At 42.3% G+C, this 17,500-nt stretch overlaps 1 pseudogene; it reads left to right on the forward strand.

Annotated features, from left to right (window-relative positions):
* The first annotated feature begins 831 nt into the window (after positions 1–831).
* The window catches only part of LOC109877359 (ABC transporter G family member 20-like), a 33,307-nt pseudogene continuing 16,638 nt past the window's right edge, over positions 832–17,500 (forward strand).

Raw genomic sequence — 17,500 nt, forward strand, 5'->3', positions numbered from 1 at the left:
GCATGGGTAACAGTGTCTGCTATATATACACTGTTGTACCAGCATACGGTACCAATCTGGACCCCACTGCTATTCTGCATCTTATCCCCCTGTTGTTCACTACTATTCCTGCCTTAATAAAGTGATAATTATGGGGGAAAATTCTATATATATATATATATTATTATTATATATATTATTATATTATTAATTATTATTATTATTATTATATTATTATTTTATTTATTATTATTATTATTATTATTATATTATTATATTATATATTATTATATTATTATTATATTATTATTATTATTTATTATTATATTATTTATATATTATATTATTTATTATTATATATATTATATTATATTATTATTATTATTATATTATATATTATTATTATATTATTATTATATTATTATTATATTATTATATATTATTATTATTATTATTATATTTATTATTATTATTTCTTATTATTATTATTATTATTATTATTATTATTATTATTATTCTATATTATTATTATTATTATTATATGTATTATTATGCTTATTATTTTATTAGTATTATTATTTTATTATTATTATTATATTATTATTCTTATTATTATATTATTATTATATATTATATTATTATTATTATTATTATTATTATTATTTATATATTATTATATTATTATTATTATTATTATATTATTATTATTATTATTATTATTATTATTATTATATTATTATTATTATTATATATTATATATTATTATTATTATTATTATTTATATTATTATTATTATTATTATATTATTATTATTATTATATTATTATTATATTATTATTTTTTACATTGTTTTTCTTCTTCCAGTTGACGGAAGGAAGGATGAAGGCAGACCAGGAAGCTCCTCCCCCCTCCCCCGGATTGGAGGATTTGGCGATCCGGTGTCGGGAAGTGTGTCGGTCGTACGGGAAACTCAAAGTCCTGAGTAACCTCAACTTGACCGTACCACAGGGACACATGTTAGTAAACCACACTGACATTACAACAAAATCAGGCTTCATGTCCAAATCTTATATAAGTAAGTTAATTGAGTGACACTATTCAGTTTTACATACTTTATGATGATTTGGACATGAAGTGTGAAAAGACTAGTATACTGTAGTTACCTTTGACTTGCATTGGATTTGTGCCACATTTGAAACAATGGCCAAGTAAACAAAACCAAAGCATGGATTGCTATGATACCTTGTCCATAGACTGCTTACAGGGTAAGAAACAGAGCCTGATTACCGAACAGGCACACAGGGCACGTGCCTGTTGTGTGTGTGTGTGTTGTGGGGCGGGTTGTGGGCCCTCTGGAGGTCACAAAATGTGTTGAAATGCAGGAAGTTTTCCAGGAACCCAAATGCAGTAGTCCGGCCCTGGTGAGGAAACCAATATGTCATTTTTTATTTGGGTAACTATCCCTTTAAAGCCTAATGATAATCTATACCTTTAACAAGTAAACAACATAATTGCATTCTTGCGGCTGGTAATAATTAGGCTTCACTTGGATTTTCACATGAATCATGCATTGATGTCATTGGAAGTTGTATGTGAGTTACAATTAAGAGTCAGACCGTAGTGAGAAATAGGGTAACAATGTTATCATACTATATATAGTACAGGGGTACTCAACCCTACGAGGTCTGGAGTCTGCTGGCTTTCTGTTATACCTGATCATTAATCACACCCACCTGTTGTCCCAGGTCTAAGTCAGTCACTGACTAGAGGGGAATCACCCACCTGTTGTCCCAGGTCTAAATCAGTCACTGACTAGAGGGGAATCACCCACCTGTTGTCCCAGGTCTAAGTCAGTCACTGACTAGAGGGGAATCACCCACCTGTTGTCCCAGGTCTAAGTCAGTCACTGACTAGAGTGGAATCACCCACCTGTTGTCCCAGGTCTAAATCAGTCACTGATTAGAGGGGAATCACCCACCTGTTGTTCCAGGTCTAAACTCAGTCACTGACTAGAGGGGAATCACCCACCTGTTGTCCCAGGTCTAAATCAGTCACTGACTAGAGGGGAATCACCCACCTGGTGTCCCAGGTCTAAGCCAGTCACTGACTAGAGGGGAATCACCCACCTGTTGTCCCAGGTCTAAGCCAGTCACTGACTAGAGGGGAATCACCCACCTGTTGTCCCAGGTCTAAGTCAGTCACTGACTAGAGGGGAACAATGGAACAATGCAGTGGAACTGGCTTGCAGGTCCAGAGTTGAGTTTGAGGGCTACAGTAGATATCTATGATTTAGCTCTCATGTCAATGTTTTAAACCCAAAATTCTGTTCTCTCTTACCTTGCAGCTACGGCCTGCTGGGTCCGAGTGGATGTGGGAAGACCACGCTGTTGAAATGCATTCTGGGAACCCTGAAGATCTCCCGAGGGCACATCAGCGTGTGTGGGGAAGCCGCCCGCATTTCCTGGTCACCAGGTCCCTGGGAGGATGGTGGGGTACATGCCACAGGTAAACTGTTACCTTATAGGTACACAACATGCCACAGGTACACTGTTAACTTATAGGTACACAACATAGCACAGGTACACTGTTATCAAATCAAATCAAATGTATTCATATAGCCCTTCTTACATCAGCTGATATCTCAAAGTGCTGTACAGAACCCAGCCTGAAACCCAAAACAGCAAGCAATGCAGGTGTAGAAGCACGGTGGCTAGGAAAAACTCCCTAGAAAGGCCAAAACCTAGGAAGAAACGTAGAGAGGAACCAGGCTATGAGGGGTGTCCTCTTCTGGCTGTGCCGGGTGAGATTATAACAGAACATGGCCAAGATGTTCAAATGTTCATAGATGACCAGCGTGGTCAAATAATCAGTTACTTAGGAATAGAGTCATAGCCAGGGGTGTCATCCTCCATGGTCCTTGGTTAAGGTTAGGGTTCGGGTTAGGTAAGAGTTAAGGTTAGGGTTCGGGTTAGGTAAGGGTTAAGGTTGGGGTTCGGGTTAGGTAAGGGTTAAGGTTGGGGTTGGGGTTCGGGTTAGGTAAGGGTTAAGGTTAGGGTTTGGGTTAGGTAAGGGTTAAGGTTAGGGTTCGGGTTAGGTAAGGGTTAAGGTTGGGGTAAGGGTTAAGGGTTGGGGTAAGGGTTAGGTAAGGGTTTAGGTTGGGGTAAGGGTTAAGGTTAGGGTAAGGGGTTAAGGTTAGGGTAAGGGTAAGGGTTAGGTAAGGGTTAAGGTTGGGGTAAGGTCGGGTTCGGGTTCGGGTTAGGTAAGGGTTAAGGTTGGGGTAAGGGTTAAGGTTAGCGTAAGGGGTTAAGGTTAGGGTTCGGGTTAGGTAAGGGTTAAGGTTAGGGTAAGGGGTTAAGGTTAGGGTTCGGGTTAGGTAAGGGTTAAGGTTAGGGTTTGGGTTAGGTAAGGGTTAAGGTTGGGGTAAGGGTTAAGTTTAGGGTAAGGGGTTAAGGTTAGGGTTCGGGTTAGGTAAGGGTTAAGGTTGGGGTAAGGGTTAAGGTTGGGGTAAGGGTTAAGGTTAGGGTAAGGGGTTAAGGTTATGGTTTGGGTTAGGTAAGGGTTAAGGTTGGGGTAAGGGTTAAGGTTAGGGTAAGGGGTTAAGGTTAGGGTTAGGTAAGGGTTAAGGTTGGGGTAAGGGTTAAGGTTAGGTAAGGGGTTAAGGTTAGGGTTTGGGTTTGGGTTAGGTAAGGGTTAAGGTTGGGGTAAGGGTATGGGTTAAGGTAAGGGTAGGGGTTAAGGTTAGGGTAAGGGGTTAAGGTTAGGGTAAGGGGTTAAGGTTAAAGGGACATTTTAAAAATTCAACTTGGGCCTTCTGAGTGGCGCATCAGTCTAAGGCGTCACTACAGACTCTGGTTCAATCCTAGGCTGTGTCGTAGCTGGCCACGATCGGGAGACCCATGAGGCGGCGCACAATTGGCCCAGCATCGTCCGTGTTAGGGGAGGGTTTGGCCGGCCGGGATGTCCTTGTCCCGTCACGATCTAGTGACTCCTTGTGGCGGGCCGGGCGACGTCGGTCGCCAGCTGGACGGTAACCCGGCTTCCGGGTTTAAGCGAGCAGCGTGTCAAAAAGCAGCGCGGCTTGGTGGGGTCGTGTTTTCGGAGGACGCATGACTCTCGACCTTCGCCTCTCCCGAGTCCATACGGGAGTTGCATCGATGGGACAGACTGTAACTACAAATGATATCACGAAATTGGGGAGAAAAGGGAGTTAAAAAGTACACCAATTGTAATCTTATTAAAAAAAATCAGCTTCGTGTTCATCATCTCCAGCACCACCAGAACATCAGCGTATGTTAAAATGGATGTTTCTATGTTTTCTAGGAAAACAAATAGAGGATAGTGTTTTCATCAATGACATCATCGGTGTGCATCATGTGATTTTAGCCAATTATGAGGAGGCGTTGCCTTGTAATTCTACTAATTGTCTACTTATCTTTTTTACTGCAAAACATTGATGTTGGGGTGGTGCTGGTGATGATGAATATACATTTAAGACATTTAAGGGAAGGTTAGGGGTTAGGGTTAGGGTTGGGGTTAAGGTTAAGGTTAGGGTTATCGTTTAGGATGGGGATGTCCCAAGGATCCGGGATAGCACTGAACCTTCCCCCATGGTACAGAAGAGGTATCTCGTGTTACTGGCCTGCTGTACTAGACTCTTAACTTTGTCTGGAAATGAGACTCTCCTTTTCACTTAAATGAAACCTGGGTATAAGCAGCACAGCTCCGCGAGAGGTTCACGCTACTCAGCGTAAAATGACCTGGTTCTATTTCCAAGATTTCAACTAACAACTCACAGCCGAACACTTGATTAACACAACACACCAAAACACACACATACCATGACATAACATTGTGTTTCTCCTTTGGACCTGGCGTTGTACAATGAGTTTTCTATCAGTGACACTCTGACGTTCTTCGGAAGGATCCACGGCCTGTCATCTACGGACACCCAGGCACGCATGGACTTCCTGGTGGACTTCCTGGACCTACCTCACAACAGCAGCCTGGTTGGAAACTCAGGTAATTAGGGTTGCAAAATTCCAGTATCTTTTTCCCAAAGTTCCCAGGATTTCCAGAAACCTTTCCTTCAGCTTTCGGAGCATTGTTAACTCGATACTCCATGCTAGCTCCTTTAAAAAGCAACAACGCTGCACATACACCAGGGTGGTACCACTCAATCTTTTTAATTTTACCTTTATTTAACCAGGCAAGTCAGTTAAGAACAAATTCTTATTTTCAATGACGGCCTAGGAACAGTGGGTTAACTACCTGTTCAGGGGCAGAACGACAGATTTGTACCTTGTCAGCTCAGGTGTTTGAACTTGCAACCTTCCGGTTACTAGTCCAACTCTCTAACCACTAGGCTACCTGCCGTCCCTACACTCTAACCACTAGGCTACCTGCCGTCCCTACACTCTAACCACTAGGCTACCTGCCGTCCCTACACTCTAACCACTAGGCTACCTGCCGTCCCTACACTCTAACCACTAGGCTACCCTAATACATGTGTTTTTACGCCCTTGATATCTAGATTTTAAGTAGAAGTTGTGCACCAATATTGAGTTTTAAAAGCCTGTGATATCAAATCAAGTGTCCTTTAATATAGACCACATTCATTTTTAATGTGAATAAAGACAAACTAATGTGCCAAAATTCTGCATTGTGACATGTCCCTCCGTCAACCCTAGTGTAATGCTCCGGGTGTCGTGGGTGTGGAGTCAGACGCAGGAGACAGAGAGTGCAAGGCTGTGCTCTTTTAATGCACCAACGCACCACAGGGTGCTCACAATAATAACGGCCCCAAACACGGGGAATGAGAAAGGTACAACTGAAATTTCACGACCAGGAACAAACACGTTCCTCTACATTAGAGCCGAAGGTTACATTCATTAATCCCGCACAACACCAGGCGGGCCGGCTGTCTAATAAAGACAAACGAATCATTCACCAACAGGTGCTACCAATAAATACAAGGAGGGGGAGGAAAGACAATCAGTGGCAGCTAATAGGCCGGTGACGACGACCGCCGAGCGCCACCCGACCGGGAAGGGGAACCACCCTCGGTCGGACTCGTGATACCTAGGAAGATGTTAACACACTTAACCCCAACATTTCTCCAAGTTTCACCATCATTGTAAAGTCCTAGTTTATGTTGTTGTTTTTGACAGTCATTTCAGAAGATGATTATTTATTTATTGTTATTAGTGATTCATTACTTCTGTCCCTCATTTTAAGGTCCACCTTGTGACGTGAACTGACCCTCTTTTAATATGGTGAACTTTTTATTTTTTAAATAATCATTGAACATCTAATGATCAAATCACAGAGTAAAAAATAGGTGAGCTGTTTCTTCTCTTTTTATCCATGTTCTGGTTGTTCTGTGGAAACGGCATGGCAACAAGACTTTGGGGTGACCATCGCTAATTGTGAATGGTTCCCACCAATGCCCCAGAAATTATGATATTCCATTTAAGATGATAAATAAATGACAAACTACACCCTGTCCCAAAGATAAGCAGCACTTGGTACTTATGCACGTCTTCTGATACTGTCCTGTAGTTAATGATTTGGAGAAAGAGGTGGAAAGTGACATTTCAAACATTTTGGGCTCTCCAGTTGGTCCATAGGGGGTTTTAATCTCCTTCCCCCCTGTGTCTAGACTATGGCTGAGTCCCAAATGGGACCATATCCCCAGTATAGTGCACTAATTTTGACCAGTAGTGCACTATATAGGAAATAGGGTGCCGTTTTGGGACTCAGTATATCTCATTTTGATCTGGGGGAAAAGTACACTACAACCAAGAGAGATAGAAAGAGAAGGAAACGTTTTCCCCCCCTGAGGAGGTTTTATGTTTGTTTGTCACGGGCTCTGTCATGTAAAATGCTGTGGAGTCCAGCCCGCCTGTCTGAAACTCAGTAGGTGTTATGCAACAGAACATTTGCCAAGATGTCAATGCCAAAAAGAAGGCTCCCTCACTTCCATGAAAACAACTCCTCAATGATTGCTTATTACTCTTAGATGTAACAGTAGGAGTACACAGCAAACTGGCCTGTATTACCTGGCAGTGATTATTCAGGGTAACATTTCTAGTGTTGATTCAGAAGTTAAATTAACACTCTGTGGTGTTAAATAACCCCAGTGTTGGTGTTAATAACCAGAGTTGCTGAAATGGTTGTTCCAGTTTATTGATTTAGGTAGTCTGATATTTTAGTCTTCCCAACTCTGGCAGTTGCAGGTGAATAAAAATTCTACATTTGGATACCCCCTGCTCTGGCTCTGGATATCAATAGGAATGACACATCACTTTGTAAGCCAGCATAATGTGACTTGCAGAACTTGATGTGGCCTGTAAACCATGAGTTGTAGGCCACTGTATCAGGGTAAAATTAGGCCCTCAAAATAAGGCATTAAGAAATTAAAGGGATACTTCAGGATTTTGGCAGAGGCCCTTTACGTTTTTATGTCTCTGTGTCCAGTATGAAGGAAGTTAGAGGTAGTTTCGCGAGCCACTAAATTAGCACAATGACTGGAATTCTATGGGAATCTACTTGCATTGCCAAAATCCCGAAGTATCCCTTTAAATAATTTATATTTAATGACAGCATATTCACTTAGGACAGGGATGGGCAACTGGCGGCCCATGTGGATTAACAGTTCTTCACTTCAATCAATCAATCAATCAATCAATCAATCAAATGTATTTATAAAGCCCTTCGTACGTCAGCTAATATCTCAAAGTGCTGTACAGAAACACAGCCTAAAACCCCAAACAGCAAGCAATGCAGGTGTAGAAGCACGGGGGCTAGGATAAACTCCCTAGAAAGGCCAAAACCTAGGAATAAACCTAGAGAGGAACCAGGCTATGAGGGGTGGCCAGTCCTCTTCTGGCTGTGCCGGGTGGAGATTTTAACAGAACATGGCCAAGATGTTCAAATGTTCATAGATGACCAGCAGGGTAAAATAATAATAATCACAGTGGTTGTAGAGGGTGCAACAGGTCAGCACCTCAGGAGTAAATGTCAGTTGGATCTTCATATCCGGCCATTCAGAGTATCTCTACCGCTCCTGCTGTCTCTAGAGAGTTGAAAACAGCAGGTCTGGGACAGGTAGCTCGTCCGGGGAACAGGTCAGGGTTCCACTTGTTATGTCAGGCTCTGATTGTCACTCAATTTGCCCATGTTAGCTAACCATTTTAGATTGGTAAGTTAGTCTAGCGGCCAGCTATTTAAACTTGTAGTAATCAACAGCAAAATGTGTAGAATTGCAGTAAATGAGCTCATGATTAGTTCAGAAGTTGCCCATCACCGGCTTAGGATTTCACTTGGTGAAGGCCACAGGACTAAAAATGAATTAATGCAACAACCATACCCTTTGTCACTAACAAATACAGTCATGGGTGGTAACTCTACAATTTAGTTGAAAGGCAACCTGGGAAATATTCAAATAAGTCTTAACACTAAGTAGTGTGTTCATTTTACACTGAAGTGTGGACCCGTATAGACACTGGAACAGTGTTAAACTGCTGTGTAGCTATCGTCATGGCATCATGGGAATCTGAATAAAGATGGAAGATTACTCTTGGATAATAACTGTTAGATCTGGTATAATAACTCTTAGGTGTGTGTGTGTGTGTGTGTGTGTGTGTGTGTGTGTGTGTGTGTGTGTGTGTGTGTGTGTGTGTGTGTGTGTGTGTGTGTGTGTGTGTGTGTGTGTGTGTGTGTGTGTGTTACAGCGGAGGGCAGAAACGGAGGGTGTCTCTAGGAGCAGCCTACTTCAAAACCCCCAGTTATTGATTCTGGATGAACCCACAGTCGGGGTGGACCCTGTGCTGAGAGCCAAGTATGTACTGGACACACACACACACACACACACACACACACACACACACACACACACGGACACTCACATTCAACCAAAACCAAACTGAAAACCCAACTATTGTACCCTACCTCATGCCTTCAAAGACCAATCTCACACCTTTGAGAGATCCCCCCTCTTATTTATTATGATTTAAAAGGCTAAACTGATCCTAGATCAGCACTCTGAGATGTTTCGTGGATAAAGAAAACCCAACCAAGTCTGTGTTTCCTAGGTAACCCAGGCAGGTCATCAGGCTAAGACCGCATCCCAGATGGCCCCCTATTCCCTATGTGGTGAACTACTTTAGACCAGGGCCCAGTGGGTGCCTTTTGGGGGCCCAGAGGGTGCCTTTTGGGGGCCCAGAGGGTGCCTTTTGGGGGCCCAGAGGATGCCTTTTGGGGGCCCAGAGGGTGCCTTTTGGGAGCCCAGAGGATGCCTTTTGGGGGCCCAGAGGATGCCTTTTTGGGGGCCCAGAGGGTGCCTTTTGGGTCACAGATTAAGACATCTTTATGGTGGTAATCAAATCATATCTGCGTGAAGTTAGTTTATTCGTTGTGTGACGCTGAAAGGTGGTTCTCTGAACTGCACTCATGTGATGAGTAACCTTGCCTGAGACCTCTAGACCTGCGTTAGCTCGCCAAGCTAATGCCTAGGCTTTAGCTCAACGGGTCACGTAGTCTTTTGGTGCGCAGATGATCACATTTGCACACTCTTTCTCTGTGTCTCTACTGCTCGAGGTACAGTACAACATTGTCCCAAACGGCACCCCATGTCCTGAATAGTGCAATATTTTGGACCATAGCCCTGGTTATTAAAAGTGCACTTTATAGAGAATAGGGTGCCATTTGGGACCATAGGATGTGCCCTTAAACTGAGTTGTGTCATGTGTCCCTGTAGGATCTGGCAGCATCTAGTAGAGATTGTGAAAACTGGAAAAGTATCAGTCGTCATCACCACTCACTACATCGAGGAGGCCAGGCAAGCCAACGTGGTAAGATACAGTCTATATACATGATAACTACCTACTGATAGACACTACATAGAGGAGGCCAGGCAAGCCAACGTGGTAAGATACAGTCTATATACATGATAACTCCCTACTGATAGACAGCTACCTACTGATAGACAACTACCTACTGATAGACAACTACCTACTGATAGACAACTCCCTACTGATAGACAACTCCCTACTGATAGACAACTCCCTACTGATAGACAGCTACCTACTGATAGACAGCTACCTACTGATAGACAACTACCTACTGATAGACAACTCCCTACTGATAGACAACTCCCTACTGATAGACAACTCCCTACTGATAGACAACTCCCTACTGAAAGACAACTCCCTACTGAAAGACAACTACCTACTGAAAGACAACTACCTACTGATAGACAGCTACCTACTGATAGACAGCTACCTACTGATAGACAGCTACCTACTGATAGACAACTACCTACTGATAGACAACTACCTACTGATAGACAACTCCCTACTGATAGACAACTCCCTACTGAAAGACAACTACCTACTGAAAGACAACTACCTACTGATAGACAACTACCTACTGATAGACAACTCCCTACTGATAGACAACTCCCTACTGATAGACAACTCCCTACTGATAGACAGCTACCTACTGATAGACAGCTACCTACTGATAGACAGCTACCTACTGATAGACAGCTACCTACTGATAGACAACTCCCTACTGATAGACAACTCCCTACTGATAGACAACTCCCTACTGATAGACAAATCCCTACTGATAGACAACTCCCTACTGATAGACAGCTACCTACTGATAGACAACTCCCTACTGATAGACAACTCCCTACTGATAGACAGCTACCTACTGATAGACAACTACCTAGTGATAGACAACTCCCTACGGATAGACAGCTACCTACTGATAGACAACTACCTACTGATAGACAACTCCCTACTGATAGACAGCTACCTACTGAAAGACAACTACCTACTGATAGACAACTCCCTACTGATAGACAACTCCCTACTGATAGACAACTCCCTACTGATAGACAGCTACCTACTGATAGACAACTACCTACTGATAGACAACTCCCTAGTGATAGACAACTCCCTAGTGATAGACAACTCCCTAGTGATAGACAACTCCCTAGTGATAGACAACTCCCTACTGATAGACAACTCCCTAGTGATAGACAACTCCCTACTGATAGACAACTCCCTACTGATAGACAACTCCCTACTGATAGACAACTCCCTAGTGATAGACAACTACCTACTGATAGACAACTCCCTACTGATAGACAACTCCCTACTGATAGACAACTCCCTACTGATAGACAACTCCCTAGTGTTAGACAACTACCTACTGATAGACAACTCCCTACTGATAGACAACTCCCTACTGATAGACAACTCCCTAGTGATAGACAGCTACCTACTGATAGACAACTACCTACTGATAGACAACTCCCTAGTGATAGACAACTCCCTACTGATAGACAACTCCCTACTGATAGACAACTCCCTACTGATAGACAACTCCCTACTGATAGACAACTCCCTAGTGATAGACAACTCCCTAGTGATAGACAACTCCCTACTGATAGACAACTCCCTACTGATAGACAACTCCCTAGTGATAGACAACTCCCTACTGATAGACAACTCCCTAGTGATAGACAACTCCCTACTCTATATACGTACATGCCATATGTTTTCATAGCTGCTTAGAGGTTCATTTGAGCAAACATTGGTTGTCTCTATGTGTTATAATAAACCTGTCCTCTCCTGTCACAATAAACCTGTCCTCACCTGTCACAATAAACCTGTCCTCACCTGTCATAATAAACCTGTCCTCACCTGTCATACTAAACCTGTCCTCACCTGTCACAATAAACCTGTCCTCACCTGTCATACTAAACCTGTCCTCACCTGTCACAATAAAACTGTCCTCACCTGTCATACTAAACCTGTCATGCTAAACCTGTCCTCACCTGTCATGCTAAACCTGTCCTCACCTGTCATACTTAACCTGTCCTCACCTGTCATACTAAACCTGTCCTCACCTGTCACACTAAACCTGTCCTCACCTGTCACAATAAACCTGTCCTCACCTGTCATAATAAACCTGTCCTCACCTGTCATAATAAACCTGTCCTCTCCTGTCATAATAAACCAGTCCTCACCTGTCACAATAAACCTGTCCTCACCTGTCATACTAAACCTGTCCTCACCTGTCATACTAAACCTGTCCTCACCTGTCACAATAAACCTGTCCTCACCTGTCATAATAATCCTGTCCTCACCTGTCATAATAAACCTGTCCTCACCTGTCATAATAAACCTGTCCTCTCCTGTCACAATAAACCTGTCCTCACCTGTCACAATAAACCTGTCCTCACCTGTCATAATAAACCTGTCCTCACCTGTCATACTAAACCTGTCCTCACCTGTCACAATAAACCTGTCCTCACCTGTCATACTAAACCTGTCCTCACCTGTCACAATAAAACTGTCCTCACCTGTCATACTAAACCTGTCATGCTAAACCTGTCCTCACCTGTCATGCTAAACCTGTCCTCACCTGTCATACTTAACCTGTCCTCACCTGTCATACTAAACCTGTCCTCACCTGTCACACTAAACCTGTCCTCACCTGTCACAATAAACCTGTCCTCACCTGTCATAATAAACCTGTCCTCACCTGTCATAATAAACCTGTCCTCTCCTGTCATAATAAACCAGTCCTCACCTGTCACAATAAACCTGTCCTCACCTGTCATACTAAACCTGTCCTCACCTGTCATACTAAACCTGTCCTCACCTGTCACAATAAACCTGTCCTCACCTGTCATAATAATCCTGTCCTCACCTGTCATAATAAACCTGTCCTCACCTGTCATAATAAACCTGTCCTCACCTGTCACAATAAACCTGTCCTCACCTGTCATAATAAACCTGTCCTCACCTGTCATAATAAACCTGTCCTCACCTGTCATAAGAAACCTGTCCTCACCTGTCATACTAAACCTGTCCTCACCTGTCACAATAAACCTGTCCTCACCTGTCACAATAAACCTGTCCTCACCTGTCACAATAAACCTGTCCTCACCTGTCATAATAAACCAGTCCTCACCTGTCATACTAAAACAAGTCTTACCAGTACAAATATTTTATGACTAAGGCTCTTTCTTAATTCATCTTTCCTTGATTCCTCGCATCCTCTCTCCTCGCCTCGTTCCTCAAAACTCCATTTGTAATGACTGCTGTTTTCTATCTCTCCAGGTGGGTCTGATGAGGAATGGCCGAATGTTGGCCGAGGGGGAACCAGAAACCTTGATGAAACAGAACAGTGCTGCGGTGAGTAGCCAACAACAGTGTATACAATTTACTTAGAATAATATTTTGTAGATTTCACACTGTATTCAGACAGTTGGAAACTGAAGGGGGAGACAGGTGGACAGGCAAGCGGGAGTATAGTAGAAGCAGGGATTGAATGGCGGTTTATATTAGAGTATATTTAATGTGACTGATGCCAGGAGTGTTACCACTAGACAACAATGTTCTGCAGGCAGTAGCCCTACATTGACCCTATTGCCTCCTACCATCCAATCACTGCAGACTTTGGAAAAAGCTTTCCTACAGCTATGTGAGACGTCTGACTGTTGATGTCTGACTGTTGATGTCTGACTGTTGATGTCTGACTGTTGATGTCTGACTGCTGATGTCTGACTGTTGACGTCTGACTGTTGACGTCTGACTGTTGACGTCTGACTGTTGACGTCTGACTATTGATTTAAACTGCACATACTGTACATTCTCAATGAAGTTTGCGTTATATCAGAATAATACATATAAGAAAGAGGAGCCAAGTGAAGATTACAACATATTTCTTATTGCTCCAATCTGTCAGTCACTTATGTAAGCTGTTTCAAAGGCTTTAAAACGGGCAGCAATGGCGTCCAAAGTGGTCCAACAAATGGAATAAACCAACAAACCAGTTCAACTACAAGAACATTCTCAGTAACGGTTACAGAAATATTTGTTTTCTTGCTTTGTCTTTGAGATGTTGTTGTTGATCAACCTTAGTTGAATGCACTGACTGGAAGTTACTCTGGACAAGAGCGTCTGCTGAATGACCAGGTTTATCAACCTTAGTTGAATGCACTGACTGGAAGTTACTCTGGACAAGAGCGTCTGCTGAATGACCAGGTTTATCAACCTTAGTTGAATGCACTGACTGGAAGTTACTCTGCACAAGAGCGTCTGCTGAATGACCAGGTTTATCAACCTTAGTTGAATGCACTGACTGGAAGTTACTCTGGACAAGAGCGTCTGCTGAATGACCAGGTTTATCAACCTTAGTTGAATGCACTGACTGGAAGTTACTCTGGACAAGAGCGTCTGCTGAATGACCAGGTTTATCAACCTTAGTTGAATGCACTGACTGGAAGTTACTCTGGACAAGAGCGTCTGCTGAATGACCAGGTTTATCAGCCTTAGTTGAATGCACTGACTGGAAGTTACTCTGGACAAGAGCGTCTGCTGAATAACCAGGTTTATCAGCCTTAGTTGAATGCACTGACTGGAAGTTACTCTGGACAAGAGCGTCTGCTGAATGACCAGGTTTATCAACCTTAGTTGAATGCACTGACTGGAAGTTACTCTGGACAAGAGCGTCTGCTGAATGACCAGGTTTATCAACCTTAGTTGAATGCACTGACTGGAAGTTACTCTGGACAAGAGCGTCTGCTGAATGACCAGAATGTAAAGGTTAATGTCAATTATTCTAATGCACTCCGCCCCCAAGCAAGTACACATTGGGTCCGGACCAGTCCGGACCAGACCAAATCCGAACAAATCATAGACGTCTAGGCTATGTTTCACAAGTTTGAACAGTACAGTACATTACGGTACAGAGGACAGTAGAGTTTAATTCAGTACAGTAGAGTACAATACAATACAGTTTAATTCAGTACAGTAGAGTACAATACAATACAGTTTAATTCAGTACAGTAGAGTACACTAGAGCACAGTAGAGTACAGTACAGTTTAATTTAGTAGAGTACACTAGAGTACAGTAGAGTGCAGTACAGTACAGTTTAATTCAGTAGAGTACATGAGGATGAAATACAGTACATTATACTATATTATACTCTACTGTACTCTACTGTACTAAACCACTTTTTTTTCATGTACTGTACTCTGCTGTGTTCTACTGTACTGTAATGTAGTGTACTCTACTGTGCTCTACCGTACTGTAATGTAGTGTGCTCTACTGTACTGTAATGTACTCTGCTGTGTTCTACTGTACTGTAATGTACTCTGCTGTGTTCTACTGTGGTGTGCTATCCAAACTTGTTAAAAATAGATGTCTATGATTGGCTCAGATTTGGTCCGGTCTGAACCTGAACAAAAATGAATGTCCGTGGACGTTGAAATCAAGGCCGGGCTGGACAGCACAAGTCCAAAAGACGCCCGCGTCGGTCCGTGCTTAGTTGGTCCTGTGTTGACCACTGATCATATAAACCCTTGACTGTGTTATCTGTGTGTTCAATTGACTGTGTTGTCGATCTCCTCTACTGCCCCATCCACCCACTGCAGACCCTGGAGAAAGCCTTCCTGCAGCTGTGTGAGACCTCAGACCAGGTGGGCTCCAAACACAGCACCTACCCTCAGGGTGGGGTACTAGAGAGCGGCCAATCACTCGAGAGTGGCCGGGACGAGAGTCTACCAATCCTGGGAGCCGGATCGGGACCAGTAGAAGAGCTGCCCAAATACTCAGGTAAATGTAGGGTTGTATGGACACTACACTGTATATACTCAGGTAAATGTAGGGTTGTATGGACACTACACTGTATATACTCAGGTAAATGTAGGGTTGTATGGACACTATACTGTATATACTCAGGTAAATGTAGGGTTGTATGGACACTACACTGTATATACTCAGGTAAATGTAGGGTTGTATGGACACTACACTGTATATACTCAGGTAAATGTAGGGTTGTATGGACACTACACTGTATATACTCAGCTAAATGTAGGGTTGTATGGACACTATACTGTATATACTCAGGTAAATGTAGGGTTGTATGGACACTACACTGTATATACTCAGGTAAATGTAGGGTTGTATGGACACTACACTGTATATACTCAGGTAAATGTAGGGTTGTATGGACACTACACTGTATATACTCAGGTAAATGTAGGGTTGTATGGACACTATACTGTATATACTCAGGTAAATGTAGGGTTGTATGGACACTACACTGTATATACTCAGGTAAATGTAGGGTTGTATGGACACTACACTGTATATACTCAGGTAAATGTAGGGTTGTATGGACACTACACTGTATATACTCAGCTAAATGTAGGGTTGTATGGACACTATACTGTATATACTCAGGTAAATGTAGGGTTGTATGGACACTACACTGTATATACTCAGGTAAATGTAGGGTTGTATGGACACTATACTGTATATACTCAGGTAAATGTAGGGTTGTATAGACACTATACTGTATATACTCAGGTAAATGTAGGGTTGTATGGACACTACACTGTATATACTGAGGTAAATGTAGGGTTGTATGGACACTACACTGTATATACTCAGGTAAATGTAGGGTTGTATGGACACTATACTGTATATACTCAGGTAAATGTAGGGTTGTATAGACACTATACTGTATATACTCAGGTAAATGTAGGGTTGTATGGACACTACACTGTATATACTGAGGTAAATGTAGGGTTGTATGGACACTACACTGTATATACTCAGGTAAATGTAGGGTTGTATGGACACTACACTGTATATACTCAGGTAAATGTAGGGTTGTATGGACACTATACTGTATATACTCAGGTAAATGTAGGGTTGTATGGACACTACACTGTATATACTCAGGTAAATGTAGGGTTGTATGGACACTACACTGTATATACTCAGGTAAATGTAGGGTTGTATGGACACTATACTGTATATACTCAGGTAAATGTAGGGTTGTATGGACACTACACTGTATATACTCAGGTAAATGTAGGGTTGTATGGACACTACACTGTATATACTCAGGTAAATGTAGGGTTGTATGGACACTACACTGTATATACTCAGGTAAATGTAGGGTTGTATGGACACTATACTGTATATACTCAGGTAAATGTAGGGTTGTATGGACACTACACTGTATATACTCAGGTAAATGTAGGGTTGTATGGACACTATACTGTATATACTCAGGTAAATGTAGGGTTGTATGGACACTACACTGTATATACTCAGGTAAATGTAGGGTTGTATGGACACTACACTGTATATACTCAGGTAAATGTAGGGTTGTATGGACACTACACTGTATATACTCAGGTAAATGTAGGGTTGTATGGACACTACACTGTATATACTCAGGTAAATGTAGGGTGGCAAAGTTGTCTTGAATTGAATATCCTAAGATATTTAATACTGTGTGTGTGTGTGTTGGGTTGGGTTTTACTATCTTTGTCGGGACCAGAAGTCCTCACAAGGACAGTAAAACAAGGACAATTCAGACAAGTGGGGACATTTTAGGCTTAGGGGTTAGGTGTAAGGTTACAATTAGGGTTAGAACTAGGGTTAGCAGTTAAGGTTAGGAGTTAGGGTTAGGTTAGAGGTT

This window comes from Oncorhynchus kisutch, unplaced genomic scaffold (assembly GCF_002021735.2).
Source record: "Oncorhynchus kisutch isolate 150728-3 unplaced genomic scaffold, Okis_V2 scaffold3899, whole genome shotgun sequence".
Taxonomy (NCBI): domain Eukaryota; kingdom Metazoa; phylum Chordata; class Actinopteri; order Salmoniformes; family Salmonidae; genus Oncorhynchus; species Oncorhynchus kisutch.